This window comes from Onychostoma macrolepis, chromosome 14, assembly GCF_012432095.1.
Source record: "Onychostoma macrolepis isolate SWU-2019 chromosome 14, ASM1243209v1, whole genome shotgun sequence".
Lineage (NCBI taxonomy): Eukaryota > Metazoa > Chordata > Actinopteri > Cypriniformes > Cyprinidae > Onychostoma > Onychostoma macrolepis.
The window spans coordinates 14240349-14247098 of NC_081168.1; positions in this window are offsets into that span (position 1 = coordinate 14240349).

The following is a 6750-nucleotide window of genomic DNA, read 5'->3' on the forward strand; positions in this document are numbered from 1 at the left end:
TTAATGCCTTATTCTACATGACCTTATTCTACATCCCTAATCCTACCCAATACCTAAACTTAACAACTACCTTACTAACTATTAATTAGCAGCAAATTAGGAATTTATTTAGGGAAAAGTCGTAGTTAATAGTGAATAAGTGTTCCCTATTCTAAAGTGTTACCAAGTATTCTTGTAGCTTCATAACATTACGGTTGAATCACTGATGTCACATGGACTATTTTAATGATGTCTTTACTACATTTCTGGGCCTTGAACGTTGTAGTTGAGTTGCTGCCTATGCAGGATCAGAAAGCTCTCAGATTTAATCAAAAATATCTTAATTTATGTTCTGAAGATGAACAAAGGTCTTATGGGTTTGGCATGATGGTGAGCAATTAATGACATAATTTTATTTTTTGGGAAAACTATCCCTTTAAGGAAACAGCAGCACTCTGACTGCAGCTGCAGGTTTCTTTGTTTGTTTGTTTATTTATTAAATGATCATTATTATGGATTTTTGCTACTTTTTCAATCTCAATTTCTGCTTCTGTTCTACTCTAGCTCGTTCTTGTAACTTGTCATTGTTTTTATATTGTTGGCACTTGTATGATGAATTCCTTGTGATGTCTCATTTGTAAGTTGTTTTGGATAAAAGCATCTGCTAAATGATTAAATGTCAAATGTAAACTGCTCATCACACATAGTAGGGTCACAAAATAGCAGGAGGCTGAAGTATAATGATATCATACACTTATATATACACTATAAATGACTATATACTATAAACTACATAAGCACACAGTGGAAATCATACAAGTTGTTACACTCTGGCCTCCTTTAACCCATTTTCATGTGGCAATTTGCACAATTATTCTTAGCTTGGTGTTTTATTTAGCGTCTTCGTACATCAGAGGTGTATTCCAGAAAGCACGGTTAACTTACCTTCAGTTAAACCCTGAACTTTCGGTTGATTAACCCCAAACCTTGCTTACTCAAGGTATGTGGTTCCAAAAACACTGTTCATTTAACTCAGAGTATGTTCCTGGTTAAAACTCAAGACATTCTCAACAGAGTGACGAATCGACGAGTCACTATGGAAATGGACGCTAAGAAAAAATGTTTATTTCTTCTTCTTTTGTTCAATGGTCATTTACATGCTTAATGCATATCGCCAACTAATTGATGGTTGTGGAATAATTTTTCTTTTTTTTCCCATTTAATCTTTAATCCTTGAAAATAAGAATTATATTGTTTGTTTGATGCTAATTATAAATTAAGTCATATCAGATAAGTATTTTTATTATAGAAAAACATTATAAAAAATGCAGATCCATGTGTGAGATGATTATATAAAATGTAATAAATATGTTTAATATAATAAATTAAACATTACCTTGTCTTATAATGTTTTATAATTTATATATGTAACTGTTATATATGCCAATAAAATAAATACAATAACCATTCTAGAATATTACCTTATTTATTACTTATATTAACGCTTTATAATTAATATATCATATATATATATATATATATATATATATATATATATATATATATATATATATAATAGGCAATATTACATATTATAATATTATATAATCTTGTGCACACATTATACAATCTGTCACACCCACTGAAGTCTCGTCAGTAGTTCGCGTGTGCACCGATAGCGCTGAAGTGAACTAACCCTGGAACATAACCTGCTCTGGAGCAGTTTATCTTCAGAGAGCAAGTTACTATGGTTACTTACATACCCTGAAAGTTACCTCCGATTTCGGAACCGAAAGCTGAGGTTATCCGCTCGCTTAGCCTCAAACATACCCGGATATGTCACATAACCTGCTTTTTGGAATACACCCCAGGTCCTATGTGTGTGCGTGTGTGTGTGTGTGTGTGTGTGTTTTTGATGTGTGAGAAGGTTATTTGTAGTGCTGAAATTAAAGAGGTCTAAATGTTTAATCCTTCATCTATTTACCCAAATTTCCCCTGGGCTGACATTAGCGATCCTATTGACCCGTAATAACTGTTTACACACAACCAGGGCTTAGTGACATACCTCTGTCTGCATTTCTCTGTCACTCTATAACAAACACTGCTGGGTCTGAAAGTAAGGTAAAATTTCCCTTGAGACAGCCTGTGGTCTCAAGCCCCCAGAGGTTTTGTTCCACATGACACTGATTGCCACATATGCTCACAGACACACAAGCGCACACACACACAACCACCCACCTCCTATTGTTTGTCACTCGCACACCTTCCCATTCTCTCTCCCTCACCCCGACAAACCCACTCAAACACAATGAAAGGGGCCTGAAACCGTCTGACCCAAGCCATCAATGATTAATGGACCAAGCCAAACCTATGGCAGATCAACCTGATGGCCAGACAAGCTGTGGGAGGTCAAAACAAGACCACCGCACACAAACAAAACATCAGTCATATCAATACTACACTGAGCTTGGTTGCAGATTAATTATATAATATCCACAGGCCCAAAAAGGATGCAACTATTATTAACCGTACAAATCCAAGGGAAGCCAATTTAAACATTATTGTGAAAGAAATTAACTTTTCAAATACTTTTGTTTAGACTCTATAGGTTATTAGCTTTTACACCTTTTTAATATGATTTTTCAGATAGGCCTAAATATCTACAGTGTACACTGAATAAATTGGGCAAAATTTATAATTTAAGAATTTTTGTTAGTCATAATTTGAAATTTTAAAAAATAAAAATAAAATATTTTCTAACAAAACAAAAATAATAATAATAATAATAAAATCATAATCATTCATTTTGATTAATTTATTCCTGATATGTTGAAACATTGTCTTTTTTCTTATTGTTTACACAATTTGTAAATATTTACATTACATTTGAATAAAATTAAAGCATCATGGGAAATGAAATTTTATGTTTCAGAAATGAGAAAGAAATCATTAAATATATTAAAATTTGGTAACACTTTATTTTGATGGTCCCTTTCGTCAATTAACTCGCATTAGAGTAGTAGTAGACTGTCTGCTTCATATTCATATCTAACTCTGCATTGTAATGGTCTCCTAACAGACATTATACTCACTATAAGTAACTTTGCAAATACATGCCAACTTATTTTAACCCTAACCCTACCAGTCTACTAATACTCTACTAACACTCTAATGAGAGTTAGTAGATATGTAGGTGCAATGTTACTTATAGTCAACAGAATGTGTTAAAGTGACCATCAAAATAAACTGAAACCTGAAATTTTATAGATGGCAAATGTATTAGATGGCATTTCAAGCACTGATTATCAACATTATCTAATGATTGAGGAAATGATCCATATGTTGTGTGAGTAGCATGTTTAAGGGTAACTCAAAAAACAACAATTTCAGCAGTTGGATGAATTTCTTTGAATGTTGTTCTGTTTTAATTCAGCTTCCTTAAATTCAAAACACAGATCATGTTTGCTCCCTCACTTCAAATTCAGTTCAAATTTAGAGACTGAACTTGAATTTAAAAGGCATTTTAAATGGTACATAGTTACATGATGTTCGGATTTGCTAACACAGATTAATGTCCTACAAAGACATAATTTGAGTTAGCAAATGGCACAGAGGAGAGGTATTTAGTCAGAATGAATCTCTCTCTTTAGGCACGAATAATAGTTTCCTTTACTAAAAGAGATTGCGCTGTGATCTCATAAACAGATGGCTTTGCTGCGCATGGCGTGGCCATTTTCTGGAGAAATCCCTCATTAGCATCGTAGACTTTCAGCCGTCTGATTTGTTCCCTTTCAGAAGGCCGATTTAAGAGTGAAGCCCTTCAGGCCAAGTTGGCAGGATAAACATATGGGTGACAAATAAAATCATTAAAAAGTCTTGGATGGCCCACACAGGGGGCTCAGAACAGCTCTTCTCGCTTATCCGAAATTTCATGCTAGTCATGCCATGAGGACATGTCGTCCTTAAGCATCCTTATGTCCTCATGCACTCAATACTGATTCAGAGTCTCCTTTAAAATCCTCTCAATCCTGATCCAGTGATTCCTCCTCACATCTTACTTGGAGTGTATCGACTGCCTTCAGCCTTATTTCAGCCATATAAAGCACTGTGAAGTGATACACTGATAAGCACACACACAAAAACATAAACAGATGGACCTTCGCATAGTGGCTGACCGTGCGGACTATGCATAACTGCAGGTTATGAGCAGTCTTTGATATGAGATTTTGTAAAAAAAAATATAAAAAAAAAACTTTTATGTTTGTGTTAACCCTGTCTATCTGTTCCACCCAGGACCACTCGCTAATTAGCAGAGCACTGTTGTTCAGTTCTGGTTAATAGTAGCCTGCCGATATGTGCATGTGTGGATGAGTATGTGTGTCTCAGTGGCAGTCCAGCCTGAGCAGGTTTAATTGATGCAGGTCGTCACACTCAGTGAACCCCGCCGAGCACCTCCCTGCTCCGCCTCCACGCATTACTGCTAATTGTCTGTGATGTCTCTCTCGCTTTATGCCAAAGACATTCTCTCTATCTCCTCTATCTATCTATCTATCTATCTATGATGAAGTAGCAAAAACATAATATCAATTATGCTTGAAACCTATGTGGCCTGTATACCTACAGGCCATGCCTAAGGAAAAAAAGAAGAAAAAAGAAACAAACACACACACACACACACACAAGAGGAAGAGAGGAAGGCCATTTAAATGAACTGGTCCACCTTGACTAAGTGTTTTTGTTGTATTTTTATGATTTTATAAGTCTATATTTATGTACTAGAGGCAAATACTCTTTATATATATATTTTTTTTTACTTGAGGTAAGTTTTGCAAGTTTAATATGTTTTAACATACTGCAGGTGATACTATACCTGATTGGTTTACACTTCCTGCTACAAAGGACCCTCATATATGGGCTAATCTGGATTTGTCCCATATCACATGGGGTATGGATTGATCCTCATATTGACAAGCAACGTATTGGATGATAATGAAGGTGAAGTGGAATTGTGAATCTGAAAACAGTCTATATTCTTTTATTTATTTATTACTAAATACTAAATTAATAAAGCATATAAAGTGGTTTTAACATGAAAATAATAAATTGACATTTACCAAAATTACCATTTTCTTTTTTGGCTTGCTTACAAGTGTGCCGGTCACTATTCATTGTAAAATTACTTTCAAACAATATGCATTATGAAAAAATAATTTAAAAAAAATGTATCACAATCACCTCTCTCAATAGGATTTTACAGCTAAACAAATTCTAGATAAATTCTCTCACAGATGTACGGATACGTTGCTGTTCTACATACAGACACTAAAGCACCCTGGCTCTTTGCTGGGGTTTTAAGAAACCTCTTAGAAAACCAGACTGAGGGAATGTGAGGAAGATTAGCGAGAAGTTCTGTGGTGATGGGGATTGTATGTAACCAAGGGGGGGCACTGTGCAGGACGATGGGAACGGGTGCAAATGCATGTGTTAATGCAGAAGCCATCATTTAAGCCCAGGTTCATCTCTGCTGTATGGGCCCCAAGTTTTATAAGACTTAATGTGACTTTCTAGCACACATGGTAGCTTAAAAAATTTATATAGGCCTAATCGTTGTCTCATGCACACAGGCAGAGGACAAGACAGGGAGGGTGGGAAAGAAAGAATAAGAGTGGGAGTGAATAGAGCCCTGAGCCAAACACAAGAGGTCAGAGGTCACCTCACTCTCTGTATTAAAGTGCAGCTTAAGCTGGTTTAGAGAGAAACTCAGAAGCATTATAAACACACGGGCCACCAAAGAGTCACACGGCACTTCAGAGGGACCAGATGCAGAATAATAATCACGCTAGCTAAAGGACATGGGCTATTTCTCAAGCATAGACAGGATATCACAGTTAAGGGCTGTAGCTGCTGATACTGATGCAGTGGCTTTAAAACACGGGATAAAATCAACAGACATACAAGCACACACAAAGCCAGTGTTTTCAAGGAGGTCAGTGATACCTGTACAATGCTCTCCGTTCTAAACTGCAGTTGTTTTCAAAACATAACATTCAATGTTTTGAAAACAACTGTAGTTTAAAACAGAGAGAATAAATAAAAATAAAACAATTACAAATGTAAAAATTATATATAAATTCATAAGTAGAATATATAACAGTTATGCTACTTAATATTTTTGTGGAGACCATGACACTTTTCCCCTCAAAATTCTTCAATGAATAGAAAAATCAGAAGAAAAACATTTACTTGTAATTTAAATTTTGTAACATTATAAATGTATTTACTGTCACTTTCAATTTAATGTGTCCTTGCTATAAAAGCATTTAACTCTAAAAAAACAAACAAATACAAATAACACTTTACTGCCTCCAAACTATTGGCAGCAGTATACATATATATTATTTAGTTTATTATTTATTTTAAGAGATTAAAAGGAGAAAGATATTTTATGCTAACCAGCTTGTCTATGGGGATGTGTGTTTAAGACCTAATACTTGTTTAGAGGGTTTAGTCTCATTCCTGCAATGTGTGGAACAGAATCTTCTAGGAATCCGGTTTAATCAAATCACATCCATCTGCTTTCATGACCATCCTTTAACCTTTGATACTGTAAACACACACAGGCACAATCTTCTCTCCAAATCATTGATTGCTGTCCTAAACTCTGCTAGTTGACTGACAATTGACCCACTGACCCACGGTCACATCCAAAGGAATTCAGTCAAACCCGCAATTGCAAATGGCTTTGTCTGCATGCTAGTGTTTGGTCAGTGG